This window comes from Oncorhynchus keta, chromosome 16 (assembly GCF_023373465.1).
Source record: "Oncorhynchus keta strain PuntledgeMale-10-30-2019 chromosome 16, Oket_V2, whole genome shotgun sequence".
Lineage (NCBI taxonomy): Eukaryota > Metazoa > Chordata > Actinopteri > Salmoniformes > Salmonidae > Oncorhynchus > Oncorhynchus keta.
The window spans coordinates 1660125-1680247 of NC_068436.1; the positions used below are offsets into that span (position 1 = coordinate 1660125).

At 42.3% G+C, this 20123-nt stretch overlaps 1 protein-coding gene across 2 annotated transcripts in view; it reads left to right on the plus strand.

Moving 5' to 3' along the window:
* Positions 1 to 2459: 2459 nt before the first annotated feature.
* trim2a (tripartite motif containing 2a) overlaps positions 2460 to 20123 on the plus strand; it is an 80585-nt gene continuing 62921 nt past the window's right edge. The window contains exons 1-2 of one of the 2 annotated variants that reach the window (XM_052464392.1): positions 2460 to 2602; positions 17297 to 17378. The gene's annotated coding sequence lies outside the window, so the exon portion shown is untranslated. The remainder of the gene's footprint in view (positions 2603 to 17296; positions 17379 to 20123) is intronic. The other variant, XM_052464394.1, reaches the window with a different exon arrangement.

Genomic DNA, 20123 nt, shown 5'->3' on the forward strand with positions numbered 1-20123 from the left:
GGGGCTTTTAAAATTCATGCTATAATTTCTTTCTCTCCCTTTTTGCCTGCAATGGAAAAAGCCCCTGATACTGGTTACCCCCCTCCCCCAGAGAACTATAGAGAAGCAGTTCCATTTTGGGACCAAAGGTGGAGTTGAAGATTAAATATATATCGTACATTTGACACTTTTTATAAACAGTTTGGAATGCTTCCTCTTCAAGATTTAAGCCTGGGTATCTGTAAAGCACTTCGTGACAACTGCTGATGTTAAATATTTTATAAAATACATTTGCAAGGGATGTTACTGCTAGACCAAGGATACATTTTTGTGTTACCGCTAGACCAAGGACTCATTTTTGTGTTACCGCTAGACCAAGGACTCATTTTTGTGTTACCGCTAGATCAAGGACTTATTTTTGTGTTATCGATTGACCAAGGACTCATTTTTGTGTTACCGATTGACCAAGGACTCATTTTTGTGTCACCGCTAGACCAAGGACTCATTTTTGTTTATACGAGTAAGTGGATGAGTGAGTGAGAAAAGGAGAGTGAAAAATTCAGCCACCACAAACCAACCCCAGCACTCCCTACCCTCTGAACAGCAGGCTTCTGAGCTTTAATTCTGCTTTGTCAGCCTCTGACCAAAGCTCAATCAAAACACTATGAATACAACAAAGAGATGATCAATTATTCCCAGGCCAATCTGAAACTATTCTAATCCCGTCATGCCCTGGTGTAGCGTGAAGTTATTTCCCCCACTAATGGTTAAGGTGATCTAACACTCGCACTTGACTCCCTTCTCCACAGAGGAACTCTGGAGCTCTGTCAGAGTGACCATTGGGTTCTTGGTCACCTCCCTGACCAAGGCCCTTCTCCCCCGATTGCTCAGTTTGGCCGGGCGGCCAGCTCTACGCAGAGTCTTGGGTGTTCCAAACTTCTTCCAGTGGAGAAATGTTTTGGTACCCTTCCCCAGATCTGTGCCCCGACACAATCCTGTCTCGGAGCTCTATAGACAATTCCTTCGACCTCATGGCTTGGTTTTTGCTCTGACATGCACTGTCAACTGTGGGACCTCATGTAGACAGGTGTGTATTTCCAAATCATGTCCAATCAATTGATTTACCACAGGTGGACTCCAATCAAGTCGTAGAAACATCTCAAGGATGATCAATGGAAGCATGATGCACCTGAGCTCAATTTCTAGTCTCATAGCAAAGGGTCTGAATACTTATGTAATAAGATATTTCAAACATAAAAATAAAAAAAACTATTTTTACTTTGTCATTATGGGGTATTGTGTGTAGAGTGATGAGGAGAAAATACATTTAGTCCATTTAAGAATAAGGCTGTAACGTAAAAAAAAATTTGGATAAAGGGAAGGGGTCTAAATACTTTGATGAGTCAAACGAGTTAGTGCAGAAAGGGTCTGGGTTGGTTAACTATTTAACTAACTATTTAGCAGTCTTATGGCTTAGGGTAGAAGCTGTTCAGGGTCCTGACTGGGTGCATCAGTACTGCTTGCCATGTGGTAGCAGAGAGAACAGTCTGACTTGGGCGCAGTGTCCTGCTTATACGCACCAGTGTGTTCTGTGCACCACATGCTTATTACTTTAGTATTCTCCCAGCACAGTGCACAATACATTGTAAAGTTATAAACAGTTCTGCATAGGGGTAGGTAGAGGAGACAGGCCTACCCCTTCACAGACACACCCTACTCTGAGCCAGCTTGCTTCTTCTCTTTCTGTCACTATCAAACTATCAAGGAATTCTGTAATCAAACAGGAATTAAAATAAATTCTTCCTTCTTTTCTTTTCTTTTTTAAATATCTGAAAGGGGCTTTCATGGACTGCTGCATAATGCCGGTTGTCATAGCAACAGCCTCCCTCCTGGGAGGGAGGGGCTGCAGAGTGATCCCCTTAGTAACCAAGGCCACGCTGCGAATTGAGCGCGCACGGTATTCCCCAGCACTCAGAATAGAAATGAGAGAAAGAGTTACTGTATGTTTCAGGTTGGACATGATAATAATAGGTTTGAAGTTGGACATTGAAGGGAACAAAACTTTTCACAGTTGCAGAAAAGTGTCAAAAGATTGTGATTTTAGAGGCAGAGTTTGCAAACATTCTTGAGTTTGTGAAATAATTACTGTGGAAAGGAGCAATTACAACATTATAATAAAAAAATAAAAAAATCTATGTATAATATGTAATATGTATCATCTAAATATTTGTATGTTAATGCATAGACTGTAATAAAATAGATATAAAACTGTCAATTATCTACCCTGTCACACACACAAAATCACAAAAGCAGCATGCACTTGAATAATGTATGAAATATAGTTTATTTTTGTACATCTGCTTCGCATATCCAGTGAATGTAATATTGATGGCGTTTTAAAGCGGATTGGGTTGATGCATGTGTGTATTCCGCTGGGATTGCCTCCTTGCCTCGCTTTTTTGGCAGATCAGATATGCCTTTAAACCTGCAGCATAGAACCAACCCACTGCTTCATTTCTCCTGAAATTGACAGAGAAGGCAGGGGGCGCACAGTTTTTGCTCCTCTCTCCTAAATATTGCCCTGGGGATACTGACCGACAATACATACATTCTCTAACAAAACGTGAGTATTTTTCAGTTTATTCTTGGAGGGATACTCCGATATCTGGTCAATGTGTTCGTTGTTTGTTGCGTCATTGTAAATTATTGCAATTAGTTTTATCAAGCGATGTAGTCTAGAGCACATTCATGGGACACAAGCATTATTTTTCGAAGATTGTTTCAGTAGCCTATTTCAACGTTGAAAGTTGTTTCATTGTTTCGGCTACTCTCACCACTTGCTTTATCAGCGCAAGAAAGCAATGCGTGTCATATGCAGTCTTGTTTGATTCAATATATTTGTATGGTTTGACTTGTTGTAGACTATTCTCATGCATTGTTGTCATATGTTTGCAAGGTCAATGTTATTCACACTACTTCACCCCTTGAATGGCTTGGTCCTTGTCCTTTTCCCCCCCTGGGTTCCTTGAACAATCTAAATAAATCATTCGTTTTGAATTGAGTGCTTGGTCTGCTTGCTGTAGTGTTGACATGAAGATAACAGATATCTTTCTGTAGCCTACTGGGTATCTTGTTATTTCATGACCATTGTTTTTGTTCTGGAAGTATGCCTTCTCAATTCATAAGTACATGACTTAGATCAAAGCGAATCCTTGCATTTCACTTTTTCCCCCAGGGTGTGTGAGCCTTTCTTTTCTTAATATACTGTACTGTACCTACGGTAGAGTATGCATTGACATAAGATAATGGAGAAGAGCTGAATTGCCTAGTCTTGCTTGGCTCCTGTATGCAGACTCATGCCTCGTCAGTGATGCTGCTAACTACCATTTACAGGAGATAGCCCTATCTTCCTTATACAGACAGACACAACCTCCATGCACTGATCCAAGTTCAGCTTTATTATAATGGTAAAGTTTAGGATCCAGGTATAAGCTGATCCCAGAACAGTGATCAGGAGTAACCTCTGGAGCCTCTATTTTCTTCTGAGTATAAACTGGCCTGCGAACAGTTGTCATGACCTGCTGTATCCTGACCTTAACAGTAGGGTGTCATTTAGCCTTGTCAGGGGTGATTTTGTCATTGGAGGGTTTTGAAGGGCCATCATCTGTCTGATTGGGTAACATGGAATTATAGGTGAGGGATGCATGGATGAAATGCTCCTGAGGCCATATGTATCAAGGGTCTCGGAGTAGGAGTGCTGACCTAGGATCAGGTCCCCTCTGTCCATGTAATGTTATTCATGGTGATCTAAAAGGCTAAACTGACCATAAATCAACACTTGATCGGTCCAGGGCAGGACTAGAGTATGTTGGCCTGCGCTGGGTTAAAACTGTTGATGCTATGTTAGCATTTTAGGTTATTAGTTTTTTGTCCTCCTTGTTTTTGTTGCATCATTTTTTACTTGCAATGGTCACAATATGTGATTGCGTCTGCTCACTTATTTCACTACTGTCATTGTAGGTTGCCGGATAAGATGTGATGTCTATGGTTGCATGTACTACTATCTCATTTGTTGTTCTCTTTCATTTAGACTCATTCATGAAGTTTGTGAGAAATCCAGGCATTCTTCCATTCACACAGTAGTTTGGTATGCTCCAGTGGACTTCACATGAATTAACCACATTGCTTCAGTCACGGCTTCACACGGCTTCATTCAATTTACATTCGTTTTCCTCAGACCCCAGTTCCTCTAAGGAGATTGTGTCAGTGAAGTCTTGTTACATAAACTCTCTCTCTCTCGTTCTCTTTTCATCTCTCTCTCTCTCTCTCTCTCTCTCTCTCTCTCTCTTCATCTCTCTTTCTCTGCCTCTCTCTCAATTCAAAAGGGCTTTATTGGCATGGGAAACACGTTCACATTGCCAAAGCAAGTGGAATAGATAACAAACTAAAGTGAAATAAACCGTCTGAAATGAACAGTAAACATTACGTTTCAAAAGAATAGACATTTCAAATGTTATATTATTTGCTTTGTACAGTGTTGTAACAATGTGGAAATAGTTGAAGTACGAAAGGGAAAATAAATAGACGGATAAATATAGGTTGTATTTACAATGGCGTTTGTGCTCCACTGGTTGCCATTTTCTTGTGGCAACAGGTCATAAATATTACTGCTGTGATGGCACACTGTGGTATTTCACCTAATACTGTAGATATGGGAGTTTATCAAAGTTAGATTTGTTTTCAAATTCTTTGTAGTTCTGTTTAATCTGAGGGAAATATGTCTCTCTAATATGGTCACACATTTGGCAGGAGGTTAGGAAGTGCAGCTCAGTTTCCACCGCATCTTGTGGGCAGTGGGCACATAGCCTGTCTTCGCTCGAGAGCCAGGTCTGCCTACGGCGGCTTCTCTCAATAGCAAAGCTATGCTCACTGAGTCTGTACATAGTCAAAACTTTCCTTCATTTTGGGTCAGTCACAGTAGTCAGGTATTCTGCCACTGTGTACTGTTTAGGGCCAAATAGCATTCATGTTTGCTTTGTTATTTGGTTAGTTCTTTCCAATGTGTCAAGTAATTATCTTAGGGTTTTCTCATGATTTGGCTGGGTTGAATTCTGTTGCTGTCCTGTGGCTCTGTGGGGTCTGTTTGTTTGTGAACAGAGCCCCAGGACCAGTTTGCTGAGGGGACTTTTCTCTAGGTCCATCTCTCTGTAGGTGAGGGCTTTGTTATGGAAGGTTTGAGAATCGCTTCCTTTCAGCTGGTTGTAGAATTTAATGTCTCTTTTCTGGATTCTAACAATTAGCGGGTATCGTCTCTCTCGTGCTCTCTCTCTCTCTCTCTCTCGCTCTCTCTCTTTCTCACTGTTTCTCACTCCCCTCTCCTCCCAATCTCTTTTCTTGGATGGCTGCCCACCACACTGGCAAAGTCTTCCTTGTCACATCACTGGCTCATGAATGCAGTAACTATTTTTCAGAAACAGGAAGTAGCGTGGGACGGGTGCTGCAGTATGTTGGCAGGATGCGGGTTCCCTGCACCAGTGCAGTGCAGCCCCAGAGCTGGACCTGAGGGATTGTTTTGCTCTTCTCATGGCCTACATATATTGTATTTTGGGGGATTGTATATGCAGTGTTTCTCATTTCAGGAGTAGGGAGAAGTTGCCCCTCGACATGGATCTTGGGTCAGTTTAACATTTAACACAAGGTTAGGATTAGGGTTGGTAATACCCAGGGGGTGCAGGTTTTTGTTATTTCCTAGTATTAACACACCTGATTAGCTTCATCAAGAGTTTGGTGATTAGTTGATGAGTTGAATCAGATGTGAAGTGAGATAGTACTGGGCTACGAAAAAAAACTTTTGCAACCTGACGGTTCCCTCCAAGAATGTATTGAGAAACACTGCTACATATATTTAGGAAGGAGGATGGTACCCGTCACTATGCAGTTCACTCCTTTATACGGGCCCTTGTAGATTTTAAGGATCGGATGGGTATAAGAATGTTGCAATAGTGCTGCATAGACTTCTGGTCAGTTAAATGGAGTTTCTGACATATTGTTTATTGACATTATTCACTCATTAGATCTTAAAGGAGACACCAATAAGACTTAGTGTCTAGGTTAATCTCTCTAATGCATGTATGGAAAACACTGCATGTTGCTCAAACCATGCTTCAGTGTGGCAATATAGCCTTGCCTCCCAATCATGGCCGTATCGATTGTTTGTAGTGGCTAGGCTACTGGACAGTTGACCACTTATTGATTTATCCAGTTTGGACACAGCCTGTTGGCCCAAAAGGCTCACAACACTGGTGTCCTTTGACATTTGGTGACCCGTGTGAGGATGTGGGTCGATGGCAATGGTTGCTGCTGGAAGCCAGGCTGGTTCTGGCTGGTGGTTGTCAATGTGCAGGGTGACTAAATGGAGGTAATTGGTTGCAACACACCCACACACGCAAATACCCACTCACAACAAGTGTATTTCCCAGTCATACCAGTAGGAGATGTCAATGGCTCACAAAAAGAGCATGAGCTCATGAGTCAATGCATGAAATACACCATTGTACCGAAAGTCTCCCACACACACCTTCACAACAACAAATTAGATGGTTATCTAGGGTCAGTTTTGCATTTCCCACAGTAATGGTTAATGTAAGGATTGGGGGTGGGGAAGCTGATCCTAGATCTTTACTGTAGCTAGGTGAAACTTCACCCCAGAGTATGATGGGGATGCTGGAGGTGTAACACTGGAGTGTTCTCTTGCTGTTTGTGATGCTGTTTATTATGAGTGACACACACACATTGGAGAGGTTAAAGTACATTTTGATATTGTGGTGCTGGAGACGTAGCAGCATATCATTCACGGGTGGCCTACTACCCTCTGTACTGTATTACATGCATACAGACTATCCTACCGATCCTTGACTTCGGCGATGTCATTTACAAAATAGCCTCCAACACTCTACTTAGAAAACTGGATGCAGTCTATCACAGTGCCACCCGTTTTGTCACCAAAGCCCCATATATGCTCTCGTTGGCTGGCCCTCGCTACATATTCGTCGCCAGACCCACTGGCTCCAGGTCATCTATAAGACTTTGCTAGGTAAAGCCCCGCCTTATCTGAGCTCACTGGTCACCCTAACAACACTGCGCTCCAGCAGGTATTTCTCACAGGTCATCCCCAAAGCCAACACCTCGTTTGGCCGCCTTTCCTTCCAGTTCTCTGCTGCCAATGACTAGAACAATTTGCAAAAATCGCTAAAGTTGGAGACATATCTCCCTCACTAACTTTAAGCATCGGCTATCTGAGCAGCTCACCGATCGCTGCAGCTCTACACAGCCCATCTGTAAATAGCCCATCCAACTACCTACCTCATCCCCATATTGTTTTTATTTACTTTTTTGCTCTTTTGCACCCCAGTATTACTACTTGCACATCATAATTTTTCACATCTATCACTCAAGTGTTAATTTTCTAAATTGTAATTACTTTGCTACTATGGCCTTTTAGTGCCTTACCTCCTTACTCTATTTGCACACACTGGATATATATTTTTCTATTGTATTATTGACTGTACTTTTGTTTATTCCATGTAACTCTGTGTTGTTGTTTTTTGTCGCACTGCTTTGCTTTATCTTGACCAGGTCGCAGTTGTAAATGAGAACTTGTTCTCAACTGGCCTACCTGGTTAAATAAAGGTAAATTAAAAAAACATACATACAGTTGAAGTCGGAAGTTTACATAAACCTCAGCCAAATACATTTAAACTCAGTTTATCACAATTCCTGACTTTTAATCCTCGTAAAAATTCCCTGTCTTAGGTCAGTTAGGATCACCACTTTATTTTAAGAATGTGAAATGTCAGAATAATAGTAGAGAGAATGATTTATTTCAGCTTTTATTTATTTCATCACATTCCCAGTGGGTTAGCAGTTTGCATATACTCAATTACTATTTGGTAGCATTGCCTTTAAATTGTTTAACTTGGGTCAAACGTTTTGGGTTGCCTTCCACAAGCTTACCACAATAAGTTGGGTGAATTTTGGGCCATTCCTCCTGACAGAGCTGGTGTAACTGAGTCAGGTTTCGAGGCATCCTTGCCTGCACATGCTTTTTCAGTTCTGACCACACATTTTCTATGGGATTGAGGCCAGGGCTTTGTGATGGCCACTCCAATAGCTTGACTTTGTTGTCCTTAAGCCGTTTTGCCACAACTTTGGAAGTATGCTTGGGGTCATTGTCCATTTGGAAGACCCTTTTGCGACCAAGCTTTAATTTCCTGACTGATGTCTTGAGATGTTGCTTAAATATATCCACATAATTTTCCACCCTCATGATGCCATCTATTTTGTGAAGTGCACAAGGCCCTCCTGCAGCAAAGCACCCCCACAACATGATGTTGCGACCCCTGTACTTTACGGTTGGGATGGTGTTCCTTGGCTTCCAAGCCGTTTTTCCTCCAAACATAACGATGGTCATTATGGTCAAACAGTTAGATTTTTTTTTCATCAGACCAGAGGACATTTCTCCAAAAAGTACGATCTTTGTCCACGTGTGCAGTTGCAAACCGTACTCTGTCTTTTTCATGGCGGTTTTGGAGCAGTAGCTTCTTCCTTGCTGAGGAGCTTTTCAGGTTATGTCGATGTAGGACTCGTTTTTACTGTGGATATAGATACTTTTGTACCCGTTTCCTCCAGCATCTTCACAAGGTCATTTGCTGTTGTTCTGGGATTGATTTGAACTTTTCGCACCAAAGTATCATCTCTAGGAGACAGAACGCGTCTCCTTCCTAAGTGGTATGACGGCTGCTTGGTCCCATGGTGTTTATACTTGCGTACTATTGTTTGTACAGATGAATGTTGTATCTTCCTGCGTTTGGAAATTGCTCCCAAGGAAGAACCAGACTTGTGGAGGTCTACAATTGTTGTTCTGAGGTCTTGGCTGATTTCTTTTGATTTCCCCATGATGTCAAGCAAAGAGGCACTGAGTTTGAAGGTAGGCTTTGAAATACATCCACAGGTACAACTCCAATTGACTCAAATGATGTCAATTAGCCTATCAGAAGCTTCTAAAGCCATGACATCATTTTCTAGAATTTTCCAAGCTGTTTAAAGACACAGTCAACTTAGTGTATGTAAGCGTGCACGCACACACACACAAACACAATAGCTTGTTTCCATGGCACCCATCATTTATTGGTGTGATGTGGTGGCTGGTAAAATGGGTCAATGTACCCTGAAAAGGTGGCTCGTAATTGTTTACAGTCAGAGAAGCAATAGAGTAGATTTAGGACAAGTGACTGAACTGATGAGTTGTCTTAGCGAAGAAGATAGTTGTGTAAATGGATGAGCTTTGCCTGACCTCAATGCTGTATCTAGGATAATAGTGTGTGTCTGTGTGTGTGTTTTTCTGTCTGTCTGTCTGTACATGTCTAGGTCTGTGTGTGCATACTGTAGTTCCAGGGCTCTCATCTTGCAACCAATCCAAGCATGAAATAGCATGTAAGCTCTCTGCCCACTCATCTCATCCTCTCCGGGTTCAATGCTAACACAGTCTGCTTACAGCTCTCTGTCTGCATTCTAAATTTGGGACGCAGACTCTGTTTCTCTCTCCAAGCAGATTTATACCAACTCCCTTCTCTTATCTCATCTTCCCCTGAGTCCAACATACGTGAACTTTCATTCATTGAAGTTGCTCCTAACCATTGAATCCTGATCAGATATGGTTCCATCCACATTATGGGGATTATTATTTTGTACGTGAAAAGGTGATTCTAGGAGTTTGTCTCTATAGTCTAATGTGGATTCCTCTCGTTGGTTCCTCTCCCTATTTTGTTCTAATCTCCACTGACTGTGGTGAACGTATAATGTTTTTATTTAAAAAAAAATATATATATATATACACTGCTCAAAAAAATAAAGGGAACACTTAAACAACACGATGTAACTCCAAGTCAATCACACTTCTGTGGTAGCATGACACGCAGTCTACAACCCACACAAGTGGCTCAGGTAGTGCAGCTCATCCAGGATGGCACATCAATGCGAGCTGTGGCAAGAAGGTTTGCTGTGTATGTCAGCGTAGTGTCCAGAGCATGGAGGCGCTACCAGTAGACAGGCCAGTACATCAGGAGACGTGGAGGAGGCCGTAGGAGGGCAACAAACCAGCAGCAGGACCGCTACCCCTGCCTTTGTGCAAGGAGGAGCAGGAGGAGCACTGCCAGAGCCCTGCAAAATGACCTCCAGCAGGCCACAAATGTGCATGTGTCTGCTCAAACGGTCAGAAACAGACTCCATGAGGGTGGTATGAGGGCCTGACGTCCACAGGTGGGGGTAGTGCTTACAGCCCAACACCCTGCAGGACGTTTGACATTTGCCAGAGAACATCAAGATTGGCAAATTCGTCACTGGAGCACTGTGCTCTTCACAGATGAAAGCAGGTTCACATTGAGCACATGTGACATGTGACATTCTGGAGACGCCGTGGAGAACGTTCTGCTGCCTGCAACATCCTCCAGCATGACCGGTTTGGTGGTGGGTCAGTCATGGTGTGGGGTGGCATTTCTTTAGGGGGCCGCACAGCCCTCCATGTGCTCGCCAGAGGTAGCCTGACTGCCATTAGGTACCGAGATGAGATCCTCAGACCCCTTGTGAGACCATATGCTGGTGCGGTTGGCCCTGGGTTCCTCCTAATGCAATGCTAGACCTCATGTGGCTGGAGTGTGTCAGCAGTTCCTGCAAGAGGAAGGCATTGATGCTATGGACTGGCCCGCCCGTTTCCCAGACCTGAATCCAATTGAGCACATCTGGGACATCATGTCTCGCTCCATCCACCAACGCCACGTTGCACCACAGACTGTCCAGGAGTTGGCGGATGCTTTAGTCCAGGTCTGGGAGGAGATCCCTCAGGAGACCATCCGCCACCTCATCAGGAGCATGCCCAGGCATTGTAGGGAGGTCATACAGGCACGTGGAGGCAACACACACTACTGAGCCTCATTTTGACTTGTTTTAAGGACATTAAATCAAAGTTGGATCAGCCTGTAGTGTGGTTATCCAATTTAATTTTGAGTGTGACTCCAAATCCAGACCTCCAGGGGTTGATAAATCTGATTTCCATTGATAATTTTTGTGTGATTTTGTTGTCAGCACATTCAACTATGTAAAGAAAAAAGTATTTAATAAGAATATTTCATTCATTCAGATCTAGGATGTGTTATTTTAGTGTTCCCTTTATTTTTTTGAGCAGTGTATATTATCCCTATCCCTCTTCGGAGGACAAATATCTTAGTTTTTTTTTTACAGCTTCTTTGCTACATATACATACATTTTACATATACATTTTACATACATGGTGCTTTTATATACAACAACAATACATACATTGCAATCCAAGATGGCGTAGCAGTCAGAAGTCTTTGTCGTGTCCCTTGTATATATCGTTATACATATTTTTCTAAATACTGTCCTGCAACCCGCCTCACCCAATGTGGCGTGGATCTGCTTTTTTTCCTCCTAAAGTATTTATTTTTACTTCGGATCTGGAATCCCTCAACTGAAGCTAGCCAGCTAACTACCGGCTATCATTCAGAAAACCATTGCCAGCGGTCATCAGCTAACCCTCAGCTCTGAAAGCTCTCGTCAGTTCGAACAGCATGGCTCTAACCAGAGCACAACGGACCTGTTATTTTTATCCCCGGATTCCTACCGCAAACGGAACATTTTCTTCTGGATCTTCACAACTAGCTAACCGCAATCCCAGATGACTACTCCTGGCTAGCGTTTCCATCCCAGAGCAAGCACAAATTAGCTTGAAGCTAGCCCGGCCAGGGCTCCTGTGCTACCACCGAAGTATACTCTATACGCATGCCTCTCTCTAATATCAATATGCCTTGTCCATTACTGTCCTGGTTAGTGATTACTGTCTTATTTCACTGTAGAGTCTCTAGGCCTGCTGAATATGTCTTAACCAATCATGTTGTTCCACCTTCTACATATGCGATGACATCACCTGGTTTAAACATCTCTAGAGACTATATCTCTCTCTTCATTACTCAATGCCTAGGTTTACCTCCAATGTACTCACATCCTACCTTACCTTTGTCTGTACACTATGCCTTGAATCTATGCTATCGTGCCCAGAAACCTGCTCCTTTTACTCTCTGTTCTGAACGTGCTAGACGGCCAGTTCGTATAGTCTTTAGCCGTACCCTTATCCTACTTCTCCTCTGTTCCTCTGGTGATGTGGAGGTTAATCCAGGTCCTGCAGTGCCGAGCTCCACTCCCACCCCCCAGGTGCTCTCATTTGTTGACTTCTGTAAACGTAAAAGCCTTGGTTTCATGCATGTTAACATTAGAAGCCTACTCCCTAAGTTTGTTTTACTCACTGCTTTAGCACACTCTGCCAACCCAGATGTCTTAGCCGTGTCTGAATCCTGGCTTAGGAAAACCACCAAAAACCTTGAAATTTCCATTCCTTACGATAACGTTTTCCGCCAAGATAGAACTGACAAAGGGGGCGGTGTTGCAATCTACTGCAGAGAGAGCCTGCAGAGTTCTGTATTACTATCTAAGTCTGTACCCAAACAATTTGAGCCTCTACTTCTAAAAATTCACCTTTCCAGAAACAAGCCTCTCACTTTTTCCGCTTGCTATAGACCTCCCTCTGCCCCCAGCTGTGCCCTCGATACCATATGTGAATTGATTGCCCCCCATCTATCTTCTGAGCTCGTGCTACTCGGTGACCTAAACTGGGACATGCTTAACACCCCGGCCATCCTACAATCTAAGCTTGATGCCCTCAATCTTACACAAATTATCAATGAACCTACCAGGGCACCCTCATAGTAAACAGGGGCACCCGCATAGATGTCATCCTAACTAACTCGCCCTCTAAAATATAACCTCTGCTATTTTCACTCAAGATCTCAGCGATCAATGCCTCATTGCCAGCATCTGTAATGGGTCTGCAACCAAACGACCACCCCTCATCACTGTCAAACGCTCCCTGAAACATTTCTGCGAGCAGGCCTTTCTAATCGACCTGGCCGGGGTATCCTGGAATGACATTGACCTCATCCCGTCAGTAGATGATGCCTGGCTATTCTTTAAAAGTGCCTTCCCCACCATCTTAAATAAGCATGCTCCTGTCCAAAAATGTAGAACTAGGAATAGATATAGTCCTTGGTTCACTCCAGACCTGTCTGCCCTTGACCAGCACAAAACATCCTGTGGCGTTCTGCATTAGCATCGAATATCCCCCATTAGCATCGAATAGCCCCCGTGATATGCAACTTTTCAGGGAAGGTAGGAACAAATATACACAGGCAGTTAGCTTTTCTAAGGCAAGCTTATTCAAACAGAAATTTGCAACCTGTAGTACTAACTCAAAAAAGTTCTGGGACACTGTAAAGTCCATGGAGAATAAGAGCACCTCATTCCAGCTGCCCCCTGCTCTGAGGCTAGGAAACACTGTCACCACCGATAGATCCACTATAATTGAGAATTTCAATAAGCATTTCTCTACAGCTGGCCATGCTTTCCACTTGGCTACCCCATACCCCAGTCAACTGCCGGCACCCTCCACAGCAACCCGCCAAAGCCCCCACCATTTCTCCTTTACCCAAATCCAGATAGCTGATGTTCTGAAAGAGCTGCAAAATCTGGACCCCTACAAATCAGCCGAGCTAGACAATCTGGACAAACATACTTGTAAAACATACCTTGTAAAACTGACCATCTTACCAATCCTCGACTTCGGTTATGTCATCTATAAAATAGCCTCCAACACTCTACTCAACAAACTGGATGCAGTCTATCACAGTGCCATCCGGTTGTCACCAAAGCCCCATATACTACCCACCATTGCGACCTGTACGCTCTCGTTGGTTGGCCCTCGCTTCATACTCGTCGCCAAATCCACTGGCTTCAGGTTATCTCCAAGTCTCTGCTAGGTAAAGCCCCACCTAAATCTCAGCTCACTGGTCACCATAGCAGCACCCTCGTAGCACGCACTCCAGCAGATATATCTCACTGGTCATCCCCAAAGCCAATTCCTCCTTTGGTCGTCTTTCCTTCCAGTTCTCTGCTACCCATGACTGGAAGGAATTGCAAAAATCTCTGAAGCTGGAGACTCACATCTCCCTCACTAGCTTTAAGCACCAGCTGTCAGAGCAGCTTACAGATCACTGCACCTGTACATAGCCCATCTGTAAACAGCCCATCAATCTACCTACCTCATCACCATACTGTTATTTATTTATTTAGCACCTTTGCACCCCAGTATCTCTACCTGCACATTCATCTTCTGTCGATCTAGCATTCCAGTGTTTAATTGCTATATTGTAATTACTTCGCCACCATGGCCTATTTATTTCCTTAACTTACCTCATTTGCACTCACTGTATATAGACTTTTTGTTTTCTTTTGTCCTACTGTATTATTGACTGTATGTTTTGTTTATTCCATGTGTAACTCTGTGTTGTATGTGTCGAATTGCTACGCTTTATCTTGGCCAGGTCGCAGTTGTAAATGAGAACTTGTTCTCAACTAGCCTACCTGGTTAAATAAAGGTGAAATAATACAAAATTAAAAAAACAAACAGACTCTTTAATCCCAACCCTCAGCCACTCTCAGCCCATCCACCTATCACCAATAGACCAACCCTCAGCCACTCTCAGCCCATCCCACCTATCACCAATAGACCAACCCTCAGCCACTCTCAGCCCATCCACCTATCACCAATAGACCAACCCTCAGCCACTCGCAGCCCATCCCACCTATCACCAATAGACAACCCCTCAGCCACTCTCAGCCCATCCCACCTATCACCATAGACCAACCCTCAGCCACTCTCAGCCCATCCCACCTATCACCAATAGACCACCCCTCAGCCACTCTCAGCCAATCCCACCTATCACCAATAGACCGCCCTTGTTTGGTTTCCATGTGCCATGTACTTTTCAATTATGCTGTGATGTTTTACAACGTTTTTAAATCTTTCTGATCTTATATTATCCACAGATTGTGAGCTAAAGATGAATGCCTTTCCTACGAGTATTATTATATTATTTATTGACTGACTATGGCTTTCCAGATCACCCAACACTGCTATTTATAAGCTTAATTTTAAGTGAATGTTGTGATTTTCTTTTTTTATACATTCCTGAACCTGTGACCAGAAAGCTTGGGGCAATATCAGAATAAAAGATCTTTTGATTCTGTCTCTAAGCAACCAAATCTACAGAGCTGAGATTTGTTGCCCCTCCATATATATTGCATTCTGTTGGTGGCAAGAATTTTATATAATCATTTAAATTGAAAAACTCTTAAGTGTTGATTAAAGTGTTGTTTTTTTTGTACCAGTTCATAAACCATGTGCCATGGAATTGGTACGTCAAATCTCCTCCCATTTATTTTGCAACCTGTATGGCGCAGCTGTAAACATTTTTGTACTCAGATGACACTGGTATATTTTTCTATTTATGCCATTTCCTTTCAGCTAATTTGTATCTTTAATATCTGTTAGGAAAACAAATTCCCTGCCTTCTCCCTTTTCCACTTGCCTCCTTAATATTTGTGCCTTGTTTTACTCCTCTTTATAGCTCAATACTTCCTGAGAAGTTAACCATTGTTTACTATTTTACATCTGGGGTTGATGTATATAAGAGTTTCACCAAAATGTATTCCAGGCATTTACAGTGGGGAGAACAAGTATTTGATACACTGCGGATTTGGAACGTTTTCCTACTTACAAAGTATGTAGAGGTGTGTAATTTTTATCATAGGTACACTTCAACTGTGAGAGACGGAATCTAAAACAAAAGTCCAGAAAATCACATTGTATGATTTTTAAGTAATTCATTTGCATTTTATTGCATGACATAAGTATTTCGTCACCTACCAACCAGTAAGAATTCCGACTCTCACAGACCTGTTAGTTTTTCTTTAAGAAAATGCATTACCTGTATAAAATACACCTGTCCACACACTCAATCAAACAAACTTCAACTGCTCCACAATGGCCAAGACCAGAGAGCTGTGTAAGGACATCAGGGATAAAATTGTAGACTTGCACACGGCTGGGATGGTCTACAGGACAATAGGCAAGCAGCTTGGTGAGAAGGCAACAACTGTTGGCGCAATTATTAGAAAATGGAAGAAGTTCAAGATGACAGTCAATCGCCCTCGGTCTGGGGCTCCATGCAAGATCTCAGCGCACGCAAGGTCCCCCAGCGCACGCAAGGTCCCCCTGCTAAAGCCAGCGCATATCCGGGCCCATCTGAAGTTTGCCAATGACCATCTGGATGATCCAGAGGAGGAATGGGAGAAGGTCATGTGGTCTGATGAGACAAAAATAGAGCTTTTTGGTCTAAACTCCACTCGCCGTGTTTGGAGGAACCGTGAAGCATGATAGTTGGAAACATCATTCTTTGGGGATGCTTTTCTGCAAAGGGGACAGGACTACTGCATCGTATTGAGGGGAGGATGGATGTGGCCATGTATCGTGAGATCTTGGCAACAATCTCCTTCCCTCAGTAAGAGCATTGCTAAATGGCATATATATATATATATAGCATTGAAGATGGGTCGTGGCTGGGTCTTCCAGCATGACAACGACCCGAAACACACAGCCAGGGCAACTAAGGAGTGGCTCCCTAAGAAGCATCTCAGCGTCCTGGAGTGGCCAAGCCAGTCTCCAAACCTGAACCCAATAGCAAATCTTTGGAGGTAGCTGACAGTCCATATTGCCCAGCGACAGCCCCGAAACCTGAAGGATCTGGTGATGGTCTGTATGGAGGAGTGGGCCAAAATCCTTGCTGTAGTGTGTGCAAACCTGGTCAAGAACTACATTAAACGTATGATCTCTGTAATTGCAAACAAAGGTTTCTGTACCAAATATTAATTTCTGCTTTTCTGATGTATCAAATACTTATGTCATGTAATAAAATGCTAATTAATTACTTAAAAAACATACAATGTGATTTTCTGGATTTTTGTTTTAGATTCCGTCTCTCACAGTTGAAGTGTACCTATTGCTAAAAAATACAGACCTCTACATGCTTTGTAAGTAGGAACACCTGCAAAATTGTCAGTGTATCAAATACTTGTTCTCCCCACTGTATATATACATTCAAATTGTACTATTTCAAATGCCTTTTCAAAATCTGCTATGAAGACCAGGCACATGTTTTCTTCAATGTTTCATAATGTTCAATTGTTTCAAGTAATTGTCGTATATTATCTCCAGTATATCGTCCATGTAAAAAACCTGTCTGATCAGGATGAACAATATCTGATATAACCTTTTTATTCTATATGTTTGCAGTAATGAAATCAGTGTAACGAACCTCGTCCTCCTCTTCTGAGGAGGAGCAGCAAGAAGGATCGGAGGACCAATTTGCAGCGTGGTAAGTGTCCATAATGTTTATTAAAATACATAAACTGAACACTACGAAATACAAAACAATAAACGTGAAATGAACGAAACAGTCCCGTATGGTACGAACACAAACACGGAAGACAAACACCCACAAACCAAAAGTGAAACCCAGGCTACCTAAGTATGATTCTCAATCAGGGACAACAATTGACAGCTGCCTCTGATTGAGAACCATACTAGGCCGAACTCAAAAACCAACTTAGAAAAACAAACAGACTGCCCACCCAACTCACGCCCTGACCATACTAAAACAAAGATAAAATAACAGAACTATGGGCAGAACGTGACAATCAGACCACCTTGTTGAGTACCTGAAAGTCTACCATTTGTATACCAGTAATTAAAACATGCTAATAATGGTTATTTGAGTACATCAAAAAAGGTCTGATATACCTCTACTGGTATATCGTCAAGCCCGGGTGTTTTTCCAGACTGAAAAGATTTTATTGCCTCAAAGTTCCTCTTCTGTAAGTTGGCCTTCACACTGGTCGTTCTGTAAATGTGTTAATTTGACATTATTACTATTAGTATTATTATTATTAAGAAATAAATCCTTGCAGTTAACATCATTCAGTGAAAATGGAGACTGAAAAGAAACATATGCTTAAAATATTTTGCATCCTCTTTCAAAATATAATTTGGTGAATCATGGATAACTCCATAATTTGTAACGAGTTTCTGTAAATTATTTTTGGTAGAATTTCTGTGTTGAAATTTTCCATCCAATTCACCTCATTTTTGTAATATATTACACTTGATATATAAAATATATAAAATATATATATATTATGATTTTTTTGGTCTTAGCTAAGAACAAATTGTCATCCAATAGGCTTTGATTACATTTCCAATATCCCCGCCCACATGGAAATTCTCTAAGAGTTTTTGGAGGCCAATTTAGATGGTGGTCTGATCGCATTCGGTCTCCTATTAATACTTTTTAAAACTTTTGATGCCAGCAAGAACGAGACTAGGAAGTAATGAAGACGGCTAGCTTGATTAAGCCTCCTCTGTGTATATCTCAGGGTTTTTCACCCTCCATATATCCACTAGTTCTAATGTATCCATGATCTTTGTGATCTCCTTCAGTGCATGAGGGTAATGGTTTGTAGAATGACTTCCTTTATGATCCATTGAGTTACTTAAAACCGTATTATGTTCTTCCACCATAATAATAGATTATTTCATTGCTTGTGAGCTCAATAGATTATTATATATATTTTTGAAAAAGTGTGGCATATTCCTTGCGGATCTGTTTGCACAATCGGATCAAAATGTATTTTAATTAGTATCATCACCCCTTTTGAGTGTCTTTGCCCATGACAAAAATATATTTCTCCCTCCCAGTACTTTTCAGTACTCCCGGTACTTACCATTAAAAAGCACCATGATGATTTAAGTGTCCATATAGTTGTACCATAATAATTTGCACCGTTAAGCATACTGTAGCAGCAACTTTGTAAACCTCCAATTGTCCTAATATTCCATCCACTAAAACCTCCCCCCATATCTAGGTCTGTTGTCACTAAGACCATCAGACCATCTCCCTGACTCATGACATTCCTCATTATATCCTATTTGTATTCCGACAAAAAAAAGGAAGAAAAATTCTAATGGCCGCTAATGACTGCAAGTAAAAATTAGTCTTATCATCTTGTATCGTGCCATGGCTGTGCCAGAGCCGACCTCAAGCCAACCCCGGGCACTCCCTTATAGGAAGGCATACTAATAAGTTATACTCACAGTCGATTCCGACACAGCCACGGCACGACAGAAAAGAAAACATGCAGTACTTCACTGCTATTCGCCCAGGAGCTAGCAACGCTAGCTAACGCACACAGATTAGCATCACTGTAGTGCTATTCACTCAACTGTACGACTTGATTAGTTCAGTGTTAGCTAGCTACATAGCTGTCTTTGTTTCCAAGATAATTGTGTAGTTTAGTGTGTGTAGCCTTGGAGTGATTATCTTAATTCACTGAGGTTCGCTAGCCAGCTATTTGTCGTCCTTAACGTAGGAGACTCTGCTAGCTAGCCAACAGCTAACAGCTAACAGCTAGCCAACGTCTACTGAATGGAACTCAACAACCCGGTCGCATTCACAGGTAGTATCACATTTTCATTTCATTACAGTACAACGGTTTGATTTGTTTGATCGTAGCTAGCTACATAGCTAGCTACATAGCCGTCTTTGTTTCAAAGATAATTGTGTAGTCTAGACCGATTTCCTAGGTTAGCTAGCCAGCTATTGTCGTTTTTAACTCAACGTAACGTAAACAACACTGCTAGCTAGCCAGCTAGCCCCGAATAGCAGCACTGTAGAAATTATTACACTCAACGGAACGACTTGATTAGTGTAGTGTCAACAACGCAGCTACTGCCAGCTAGCCTACTTTAGCAGTACTGTATCATTTTAATCATTTTAGTCAATAAGATTCTTGCTACGTAAGCTTAACTTTCTGAACATTCGAGACGTGTAGTCCGCTTGTCATTCCAATTTCCTTGCATTAGCGTAGCCTTTTCTGTAGCCTGTCAACTATGTGTCTGTCTATCCCTGTTCTCTCCTCTCTGCACAGACCATACAAACGCTCCACACCGCGTGGCCGCGACCACCCTAACCTGGTGGTCCCAGCGCGTACGACCCACGTGGAGTTCCAGGTCTCTGGTAGCCTCTGGAACTGCCAATCTGCGGCCAACAAGGCAGAGTTCATCT